General features: G+C 34.3%; 1 pseudogene; it reads right to left on the minus strand.

Annotated features, from left to right (window-relative positions):
• Positions 1–10705: 10705 nt before the first annotated feature.
• LOC145286757 (U2 spliceosomal RNA) lies at positions 10706–10822 on the minus strand (annotated as a pseudogene).
• Between the last annotated feature and the right edge of the window lie 2134 nt (positions 10823–12956).

The following is a 12956-nucleotide window of genomic DNA, read 5'->3' on the forward strand; positions in this document are numbered from 1 at the left end:
GTTGGAAGTTGGAGAACCGGGTTTAATCGTGTATTTTTTCTTGAAACTTGTCATGATGAAATTTTGAAATTTGTGGACTAGGTCGTCAGATTTACTTAGAGCAGGACAGAGAGGGGAAATTAAGAGAGAAAAAGAAACGAAGAATTTTTTTTTATTTGTAGCTAATGATAAGGTAAAGCCGTAACAATTACCCACTAGTATGGCATCGAGAGGCCCCACCAGAAGCTACTGCATGGTCCAGAATCCATTCACCAAATGGCAATACAGCAGCCCCAGTACTTTGCACCTGCTGATAGGACAGCCTCCTTAGTGGTTAATCCAAGGTTCGGGTCCCTGACTATCAGGCGGATAACGTCAGCCCAGACAAAACGTTTACCTCCAGCACCCTTACTAGTGACATGGCTACAATGATAGACATAGAAACAGAAAATTTCCGCCATCTCAGCCAACTGTTCGCACAAAATACTGCCAACCTAGAAAACAGCTTTTTCTTCTCCCTTTGTCAGAAAAATCACTCATTAAAAAATGAGGACTGAGGGACAAATAAGAAGAAGCGAGAGTAACAGGAGCTGCCGATAACGCATCCACAATGCGTTTTCTACTCTCCATTAAAAAAAAATAAATAAAAAAATAAAAATAAAATAAAACAAACTATTAAGTAATGTACTTAAAGTTCAACGGACGTGTTTAAGGGAAAGTATGGTGATAGATTCCCCTCACACGAACTAAAAATGAGTACAATTCGTAATCTATTTTTGCAATCAACTCGGTAGATAAATAAACATTTATGTACGAGAAAAAAAAGCTAGCATTTAATAAAACAGAAATACACAAATTTAAATACTGAAATAAAATTGAGTTATTAATATTTTAAATCTAAAATAAAAAGCATGATTAAAATTGAAATCACTGTAGTGAATAAATTGAGTTAGTGGCGTTCAAAACATTTTTTTTTAAATAAACCGTTAAAAGAAAGCGTGATTTTATTCTGAACTTAAGCTAGTCACGTTTTAAGAAGCTTACGATGTAAAAGAAAAGGCGGATGGGGGGGGGTTCTTCCGAAAGTAAGTTGGTGACGTTATGCTTCCTAGTGTTGTTAGTTTCGAGGTTAAGTAAGGTTGGTATTGTTTAGTGTGTTGTATTAGAGATAGGGGTGTTATGTCTGTGTGTTGTTGCGCGCACGTCTGTGTGTTACCCCCTCCAATGCCCCCCTCTGTGGAACAAAATCTTCTCCACACTAGGAACCGATCCTGGGTCTGGCCATACCCACATGGGGAGACGAATAAATAGAAACATTAAAAAATCCCCTATACATATTTTAAATACATCCCTCTTTCTAAACAAACATAATATAAGGAATAACCGAAAAGACTAAAACGAAAAATCACAATACTAAAATCCAAGAATCCAAAAAATAAATATCAAAATAGAATGAAAGCACCCCTACCCTTATTTCAGAAGAGCTAGTCCCCCTCCCCACACAGACACATATGTAACGACCTCACCTCGGACCACAGTCGCCTTCCTAATGAAGCAAGTAACCCCCAAATACTATAAAACAATATACACATTCCCAAACCAGCAAAAGCAAACACACACACGCACACACGCGCGCATACACACACAAACACACACACACAAATACACACACATACACACACACACTACCCCACCCTAAAGGAAAAGAAAAAAACATTAGCAGAAAGATATTGCCAGGTCAGCGGTCTCCCTCGACAAGCCCAATAAAAGAGCAATAAAAGAGTAATAAAAATTGAGCATGCCAATGAATAATAAACACTTACAAGCCTCCACCCCTTGGAAAAACTTCAAATTAACTACGAAAATCGCCATTTTTACATCTCCAACAGATTTGAAAATAATTTCTGACGAGGACGCATCACAGAACGTCTGAAACGCGCGTAAAACGATTTCAATGACTTAAAAACATTATTACAATGATCCAAACATAATTCCCAATGAAAAACCAAGACACGGAATAATAAAATAATGTTAAAAAATACACATTGTTGGTGACTACTCCCTTATATATATATATATATATATATATATATATATATATATATATATATATATATATATATATATATACTAGCAGAAGTACCCGTCGTTGACTGGGTTCAAAAACAGTCTACAGAAAATGGACTGTGATTGATGAAAGTATGATAGGTTATGAAAAGGAAGGGGTTGTAACGAGATAGGTTTTGATACTCAAAAATTTTACCCTAAGCGAAATATGATGAAAGTAAATATAAATTTCGCGAAAACATATTTTTATATCAATGTGTTTCCATTCGTAGCCAAGAATGACCAACAAAATGATGTTTTCTTACAAAGAGTAAATATTATATATATAATAATATAAATATACAAGAAATAAATATTACCATAGTCAATAAAAGGTACTTTTATGGTTGAAAAGTTCATTGGTTTGTATTTTAAGTAGTTTGTATAAAAAAGCTTTTTTTTTAATTCACGAACTTATTTTAAAAAATCAAAATGGCAGTGACTTTAAAATGGAGAGCCCCGTTTTCAATTCAATCCTGAGCATTCTGTGTTAACAATTTAAGAGGGTTCCGTCAACGTAAGGAATATTTGTAAACATATTTTAATGTTTTCCGTTATTTTGTGCTTGAGGAATATTCGATTATGGCATGTGCAGTTCATATAAAAATTCATTTTATTAGTTAGCGCCTCAAATTACGTTTTTATTTCGCTTCGCTGAAATTATTTCAAGTAAAGAGCATTAAAAACTATTTCAAAACAAAAAAAAAAACATGAACTGAACTTTTATTGATTATGGTAACATTTATTTCTTGTATATTTATATTTTTAGGTAGTCGTTTGTTGGCTTTTCTGCTAAACACTCTTACTAAATAATATCGACGAAATATCGAAAAACAAAGAAACAAAAACAGTTTTGCAAAATAATGAAGCTTTACTTACGTAAAATAATCTGAAACAGCAAAATGAGATATTAAAAGTAAACACGTAATTACTTTAGTTTTTTAAATCAAATAATCGATATAAATATGAATAAGAAGAAAATGGCACCCTTTTCAAGCAGAACAGCATTGCTTCAGTTTTACAGTATTGAACGGTGTAGTATTGCACCGTCTGATTCAGGCTTGTACTATTGTAATGTAAAGAACACACAGAAAGGGTTGTAATAAACGTAATTCTTTTTAGTACACTGACAAAAAAAAGCATAAACAGATATATAAATAAAAATAAAAAGGTTATGCTAATGCACGTAATCATGTGAGCAGGATTTTTCCTTCTTTTGACACGATAACAAATAACGTTCTTATCTTTTATTATTTATCTATTTATATATTTTCGAAAGAGTGCCATATCCAAGTATAGAAGGAAAAAAAAGAGTTATGCAAAATTTGTTTCGAGAAATGTCTAAAGTTCCGATTTTTTTTTGCTTTCACTTTAATGAGAACGTGAATTTGAGGTGAATTTATTCGACACAATATGATTCTACTAAAAAAAAAAAAAAAAAGCTAACGTGAATTAAGATTAAAGTTAAGGTGTTATTGGGGATCCTCGCCCCCTTTAAAAAACCTTGTTTAACTTTGTGAAATATTTACATTCTATGGAGGTCAGGCGCGAACGAACACCCAATAATTTTATTATACAATATTTCTTCAAACTGAAACATAATTATCAAAATATACTTACGCAAATAGATCTGAAAAGTCTTTGTTAAAGTTTGTGTCATATTTCCATGGGGTACAGGTGCGAACGAAGACCTCACAATTTTATTATACCATCCCTATTTAAGTTGAAACATACTTATCAAAGTATTCTTATGAACATCTATATAAAAAACACTTGTAAACGTGTTTTTTTTTTCATTTTTTATTTCCATACTTTGTGGGCCAGGCGCGAAGGCAGACCCCACAATTTTTATGAACCACCGTTCTGCCAGATCAAACATACCCATTCCTGATCCTCGATACATCTTCTATCATTAAATGTAATCAGTTTTTTTTTTAAATAGTCAACCATATAGGAGCCTATTCGTGACCAGACACGCACACACACATACACACACCGACGTTCAGCTTTATATATATATATATATATATATATATTTATGTATGTAGTTTTAAGAGATGTTCTCTCTTTTATAACAATACCAAAACAACTTTTATTCAAAATCTATTCGTAGTGAAACACTTTCGATTCCACTCAAGTAAGCTTATGCAACTACTTCATTAGTTTGGTTCAATAATTTATTAATCAATAATCCATTAGTCATGATAATATATACAGGATCATCGCCTAATATACTTAATAAATCAATATGAATATTGAAAAAAAAAATTCCGGCGACACGTTAGCATACGTAGGTTAATGTCTCCGTAAATGTAAACATCTAGAAGCTGCATATGTAATTTTTTTTATGAAGTGTCCATTATACATTTAAGAATATATATTCCCAAAAAGTCGGTAAATAACATTAGAACATTATATTTCTGTAAATGTTATACTTTTCAGGAGCATTCATTAAGAGGCTCACTCGGTCTCAAAACCTTTTCTTTTTAACTCCTTTAATTTTGAAGAGACTTAAATTGAATAGTTTTCCTTTTAATCGTTTTCCACGTCTATTCACTTGTGATTCATTGAAAATTATATCGGAATATCATGATACTAAGTCGGGTATTTTACAGTAAAATAGCGAATAATTCGACATAGACACAGTAAAAGTTATGTATCACATGTGCTAGGCATTGGTGCTTTGAACCTTATTGAAATGGTTTTTGCGTCACCGCAGTTAATAAACACAAACGTTAATGATTTTATTTTCGAACTTGGACGCAAGAAGAATCGATATCTATAGCATTTGACGATTAATAATTCATCGGAAAAATTCTATCTTTTCCTAAATGTTTCTGAGACGGAAATATACTTACGATAAGGAGTATATATATATATATATATATATATATATATATATATATATATATATATATATATATATATATATATATATATATATATATATATATGCGTATTTGACGCCCGGGCATTTTTATTATACCGTCCCTTTTATGTTAATTTTATTATGTTAATTTTATTATACCGTCCCTTTTATGTTAAAACATACTTATCAAAGTATTCTTAAGTACATCTATACCAAAAACACTTGTAAACGTTTTTTTTTTATTTTTTATTTTTATTTCCATACTTTGTGGACCAGGCGTGTACGCAGACCCCACAATTTTAATGAATCATCATTATGCCAGATCAAAAATACTCATTCCTGTGTCTCGATACATCTTCTATCATTATATGTGATCAGTTTTATATAATAGTCAACCATATAGGAGCCTATTCGTGGCCAGAAACACACACAGACTTCAGCTTTATATATATATATATATATATATATATATATATATATATATATATATATATATATTCTTTGCTTTTTATTGCATTTTTCTGTTTAAAACTTTAAATATTATCTTTATTTCACAAAACGGAAATAAAAGTCGATGTGAAACAAGTGGACGTTGTTGCTTCATTTATAATGCATCACTTTACTCAATATTGTGTCTAGAACATTCTTTACCGATTAATATTTAATTCTGGAAGGTGCGACACTTTTATTTAATACTCCAACGTGGAGAAGATATGAAGACAACAGACGTAAAGAATCTGAAGTATACATGAAAAATATTGCATATACTAATGCGAGTAATTTTCTAGGTTTTCTCTTTTTTTCATTTTCCTTCACTCGAAGTTCCTGGAAATCAATGGATCCCATTTCCCGGGGCTAACACTTGTTTTCTATATGCAATACGCATATATAGATATTCAAATATTCAATAAAAGTTCTTTATTATAGCTCAAACACTGTTAGTAAAAAGTTAGGAGCATAATTGTACTCTCCACAATTGATCATTTTAATATGTTATATCTTTTTCCATTAATTACTTAGTCTTGATGGACTCTAGGTTAATAATTGCTCATGTTTGGTTGAGTATCCAGCTTCATGCTGTCACTTGAGGTAACATCTATAATATAAATCTCACCTGTCTCTTTAAATGTATGTATGTATGTATATTTGTATGGCTGCCTAAAACTTTCGACAGAGACGACAGATTTTCACGGGATTTGTATCGTTTTGAAGCTCGTCCCTTCGGACGACACATATCTAAAAATTGGATAAAAACATTAATTACTTCACCCTTCACTAGGCGCTTTTCTACAAGGAGGGGTCGCTTTTTTCGCCGATATTTTCGAAAGTCTTTTCTCTTTTCGATTTACTAACCTTAATTTAAACGTTCGCAACTTCCGGTTTCGCAACGGCAAAAACGTCACCTTTCTTCACGTTCTTTTCCTCCTTCCCGGTACAGGTTTGAGCCTTCCTGCCTACTACAACTTTTTTTTTTTTTTTTTGCTCAGCACACACTTCCAATTACCCGGGCTGGACATTCAGGCCAGTTCCTTCTCTCGTAAAACCCAGTGTCGGTTAGCTGAATTGTGAGGATGTTCTTTGGGTTGTGAATACTATGTAATTTTGAATATTTCGTCAGGGTTTACTTATAGGAAAAAGCATTCTTATGCTAAGTTTTCCTGGCAAACCCTTGTACAGAGAGACCTTAAACACTCGGGGATAATGTCTAGTGGAAATTCAAATGCATATTCGAATAAAATATAAGACTTAATAAGTATAGATTAATACAATGTAGTAGTAATAATACAAACTTATATAATTAAAGAATAAATATCAACTAGACTTTTTAGTCAGTTAAAAATAGGCAAAATGTATAATCCGTTCACCTAGAATGAGTGCTTTATGCCAAACTGATGGTTGAATATGGCTAACTTTGTGCTAATTTTGGCATTAAATTCGAATCCATATAAGTCTATATGCATCAAACAGATAACATAATAGTTTATTCTCTGCACCTTAGAAAAACAAATCTGGGTAAAAAATTCAACAAAATCGGTCCACAAGTTTCACGCTAGTATATATATATATATATATATATATATATATATATATATATATATATATATATATATATATATATATATATATAAGAGTTTATTTGGGGTACAAAATTTACATATGACAGAAAAAAATAATTTTTGGGGACCCTAGACGTCTTTCGCCATCCTCGTCAGGGGCAAACGATGACTTTTGATATTATTTATATATATATATATATATATATATATATATATATATATATATATATATATATATATATATATATTAGTGTTGGGACGATGAATCGGAATCGGGAATCGGAAAAATAGGAGCTTTTGGGGTATCGAAATCGGTATCGGAATTCGGAAAATTTAAGCCATTTTTCGATGGCAAAACCGATTCATTTAATTATCTATTTTATTTGATTTTGTTTTTATAAAACATATCTCCCTGCTTGTATTAATAATAAAATAATAAATATTTATTGATTTAAACTTCCAGTAAGACTAAAATCTCCAGCTCACCCAGTCACAAGATGCCTGACTTCTGGTCCCAGCTGTAACATCACCCACGTGTTTCGATCGTGAATCGTGATCATCGGTATGTTTACACGTTCTTATTTTTATAATCTTTTTATTCTCCTTTGTCGCGATATCACTTCGCACACATCTCGGTCATTTTCATACAACTGCCATACGCGCACTCGTGTTCTGTTACACGATAACACTCTTGAAAGCCCATGATTCAAACTCCTTGGCTTAACATTCACTGGGAACATGAATTTGAACAAAGACATTGAGGGTATAGCCAAAGCTGCTGCAAAGAATATGGGATCACTGTACCGTGCAAATAATTTACTCCTACCCGAAAGTGTCGTATATCTCTTCAAAGCCACGATTCGCGCATGCATTAAATATTTTCGCAACACCAGGGCAGGTTCATCGACTAGCCTCCTTCCTTTAAACATTATCTAAAAAAGTGTCCAAACTTTCAGACCTCACACTATCAAGGAAACTCTTACGTGATTTTCGCAATGATGCATCGCTGTGTCTGTCTTTCAATGAGTTTAACGTAATGCGCTCTATAGAAGAAGCATAACTTATTTTCTTATTACTTACATAACCTTGACTAAACCGACAAGTAACAAAATTGCAGCTATTTCTATTATCAATACGTTTTATTCTAGTACTTCTACTCCAGTACTTTCTTTCGTCAGATGACAATACTTTGGAATTCCCTCCTTGTTACATGCTCCCCTGACTGTACTAACTTACAAAAGTTTTAATGTAATGTGAACAAACATGATCATATGTTAAGTGTTGAGCATTCTGTAGAACAAAGATGACGATAGTAAATCCAGTCGGCGAAGAATCAATGCAGTCACGATCTCGAGTGTTGAGTGATTCTGTAAAACAAAGATGGCGGCAGTATATCCAGTCGGCGAAGAATCAATGTAGTCCCGATTAGCAGTGGTTCAGTCATGTCAAGACAGAGACTGATAGCGAAAGGACTATAATCCAACATTCGACATGTTTATACTGAGGTCGAAGGCTTCTCATTGGTTGGTTATTCTAACGTGTAGTTATAAATAAGATCGCCCAATTTCTGGGAGCCCTACCCTCCATATTGATCAAAAAATTTTAACACCAATAATAGTAGTCTTTTACGTCCAAATGACAGTACGGGTTTTTACATAAACGAAGAGAAAAAAATGTAAATTACTCCAAGGAAAAAATGAAATTCTAAACCATTTGTGCTAAATTGATTCGATAATAAAGAGTTTATAGATGAGCTAAAAATATCTATCTATCTATCTGCTATTGTATGAAGGGGAAGTTGTCTGTGTGTGAGTTTGTTCCATATTGACTCCTAAACAGCTGGACAGATTTTGTGGACATTTCACACAAATATATTTTATGTATATAGCAGTGTTTTTGTGTGGGTGTTGTAACGGAATGCCTTTGATAAGTATGGATAATCGAAAAATTCGATTAACGAAAGAACAGGCGATTCTGATTAAAGTTTACGCCTTATACAACTTAACGCCACAAAGCTATTTAATAAGTTTTATTACGGCACAATCAGAAAGTCCCGGCATATAAAATCAACAATAGGTTCTTTGATATGATAGGGGTGTGTTCGAAATGAATATTTTATTTTAGAGCACAAATTCACAATGATACTTGATCTTTCCAATTTCACCTTTAATTCAAGCCGTTATATGTAAAAGTAAGTTTATGAAATCTACAGTAGATTCTCTACAGTGCGATGTAGACTACAATGTATTGTATACTAAATCACTGGGGAAGGCATGTTAAGACTCCCCCGGTGCACTACGATGTGACCCAACTAAGGTAGGCAATTTATGAATTTGATTTAATAATGGTCGATTTCATCGATTTGGACGACAATAAACACTGGAAGGTGAAAAATTCGTTAATTATTCAATCCTGGACAAGGTCGGCTTTCACTGCTAGTAACTATATAGTTGATTATCATTACATATCACTGACAACTTCTGATCAATAACGCAACTTTCTGTACACGTTGCTCTAATTCTTTAACTTTTTAAATGATTATATTTACTCATTTTTATCTAATGTTTCTACAAATGGTTGTCAGAAAGTATAAAAACACAAACAAGTTAAAAACTAACTTGCTAGGATACCCTACTGTGAACATACAATGAAAAAAAGAAATAAAGTAAAATGAAAAAAATGTGAGATATTAATTAATGTATACAGTGAATGAACTTAAGAAGAAAATAGAGATTTTTCATAAAATTTATTTGGAGGGAACACTTGTCTTACGAAAAAGCGTATTAACATAATATCCCGACGAGAATTATGCAGCTCTTCTGGCGAAACTAACGTAATTGTTTGCCCTAACTCAACTAAAGATTCGATTCGAAATGAAAGATTTTTTCAAAATTAAATCACCATTGAAGAAAGCGTCAGATGCTTACCAATCACTGAGTTTATTCATTCGATTAAAATCAGGTTAGACTCACATATTTACTTGTCAATTGTAAAGTGGTTTCATATATATATATATATATATATATATATATATATATATATATATATATATATATATATATATATATATATATATACATATGTATATATATATATTGGTAAGCATCTGACGCTTTCTTCAAAGGTGATTTAATTTTTTTTTTAAATGTTTCATTTCGAGTTGAGTTAGAGCAAACAATTAAGTTAGTTCCGCAAGAAGAGCTGCATAATTCTGCATTTTGACTTTGTATTATAAATAAAAAGCAAATTAGAAAAAAACAAAAACAAACTCGGGATATTATGTTAATACGCTTTTTCGTAAGATAAGTATTTCCTCAAAATACATTTTATAAAAAGATCTCTATTTTCTTCTAATGATAATTATATTTTAAAAACAATATATATATATATATATATATATATATATATATATATATATATATATATATATATATATAGTCTTCTCGTGTAATGAATGAATGCGTGAATGTAGGATTGACATGAAATTCTTAAAGATAAACTAAAATGACCGAAAAATGGGCTGAAATGACTGAAATAAATAAAAAGTAAATGACTTAAAATGACTTTAATGAACTTCAGGATTAACTGAATGACCTTTAGAATGAGTTGAATGCTTAAAAAATCACCAGGATCCTTCAAAAAGAACTTGAATGATCTGGAGAATGACTTGATTGACTTTGAGACTGACTGGTTTATGGATTACATAAAATTAATACAGAAAAGTGATCCCCACTTTATATCACAATAATTACACTATGTAGTAAGAACAGATACTACACTTTGATTTTAGCAAAAAGGCCAAGAAAAGGGTATTTATTTCCCCCACCCCCACCGAGCAAAAAAAGGCACGAGGCCGATTTTTAATGTGAAGAGTGAAGGGGAAATGGGGACCAGCTCAACGGGGAGTAGGGGAGCTGGATAGTGACAATTGGCATGAAGGGTTTCCCGTACATTGACCAAGGTCTTATATGTGGGGTTGGTATTTATTTGCTCCCCCACCGAGCAAATTAAGCAGAAGGCCGATTTTTAATGTGAGGAGTGAAGGAGAAATTGGGTCCAACTCCCCGGGGAGTAGGAGAGCTGGATAGTGACAATTGGTATGAAGGGTTGCCCCTATATTGACCAAGGTCTTATATCTGGGGTTGCCCCCACATATGTTTGCTTGCAGTATCTGCCGGAACAGATACTACACTTTGATCTTGGCCAAAAGGCTAAGAAAACGGTATTTGTTTGCTCCCCCACCGTGCAAATTAGACACAAGGCCGATTTTTAAAATTAGGAGTGAAGAGGAAATGGGGACCAACTCCCCGGGGCGTAGGAGAGCTGGATTGTGACAATTGGTATGAAGGGTTTCCCCTACATTGTCCAAGGTCTTATATGTGGGGCTTCCCCCACATATGGTCTTTGATTGCAGTATATGCCGGAGCAGATACTACACTTTGATCATTGCCAAAAGGCCAAAGTAAAGGGTATTCATTAGGCCTCCTACCTAGCAAATTTTGCACAACGCCGATTTTTAAAGTGAGGAGTAAAGGGGAAATGGGGACAAACTCCCCGGGGAATAGGAGAGCTGGATAGTGACAATTGGTATGAAGGGTTTCCCCTACATTGAACAAGGTCTTATATGTGGAGTTGCCCCCACATATGGTCTTTGCTTGCAGTATCTGCCCGAACAGATCCTACACTTTGATCTTGTGCAAAAAGCCAAGCAAAGGGTATTTATTTGCTCCCCCACCGAACAAATTACGCACAACGCCGATTTTTAAAGTGACGAGTAAAGGGGAAATGACGACCAACTCCCTGGGGAATAAGGGAGCTGGATAGTGACAATTGGTATGAAGAGTTGCCCCTACATTGACCAAGAGGCACAAGGCCGATTTTTAATGTGAGGTGTGAAGGAGAAATGGGGACCAATTTCCCGGAGAGTAGGGGAGCTGGATAGTGATAATTGGTATGAAGGGTTTCCCCTACATTGTCCAAGGTCTTATATGTGGGGCTGCCCCCACATAAGATCTTTTCTTGTAGTATCTGCCGGAACAGATACTACACTTTGATCTTAGCCAAAAGGCCAAAGAAAAGGGTATTTATTAGCTCCCCTACCTAGCAAATTAGGCACAAGGCCGATTTTTTAATGTGAGGGGTGAAGGAGAAATTAGGACCAAATCTCCGGGGGGGGGGAGGGGAGCTGGATAGTGACAATTGCTAGGAAGAGTGGCCTCTACATTGACCAAGATCTTATGTTTAAGGTTGGTATTTATTTGCTCCCCCACCGAGCAATTTAGCACAAGGCCAATTTTTAATGTGAGGACTGAAGGAGAAATCGGGACTAACTACCCGGGGAGAAGGGGAGCTGGATAGTGACAATTAGTATGAAGGGTTGCCCTACATTGACCAAATCCTTATATGTCGGGTTGGTATTTATTTGCTCCCCGACCGAACAAATAAGGCACAAGGCCGATTCTTAATGTGCGAAGTGAAGGTGAAAGGGGGGCAGCTCCACGGGGATAAAGGGAACTGGATAGTTACAATTGGTATGAAGGGTTGCCCCCACATTGACCAAGGTCTTATATGTGGGGTTGGTATTTATTTGCTCTCCCACCGAGCAAATTAGGCACAAGGCCGATTTTTAATGGGAGGAGTAATGGGGAAATGGGGGGGGGGCAACTCCCCGTGGAGTAGGGGAACTGGATAGTGACATTGGTATGAAGGGTTGCCCCTACAGTGACCAAGAGGCATGAGGCCGATTTTTAATGTGAGGAGTGAAGGAGAAATGGGGACCAACTTCCCGAGGAGTAGGTGAGCTGGATAGTGACAATTGGTTTGAAGGGGTGCCCCTACATTGACCAAGGTCTTATATGTGGGGTTGGTATTTATTTGCTCCCCCACCGAGCAAATTAGGCACAAGGCTGATTTTTAACGTGAGGTTGAAGGGGAAATGGGGACCA

Source organism: Euprymna scolopes, chromosome 10, assembly GCF_053919585.1.
Source record: "Euprymna scolopes isolate OS-2025 chromosome 10, ASM5391958v1, whole genome shotgun sequence".
Lineage (NCBI taxonomy): Eukaryota > Metazoa > Mollusca > Cephalopoda > Sepiida > Sepiolidae > Euprymna > Euprymna scolopes.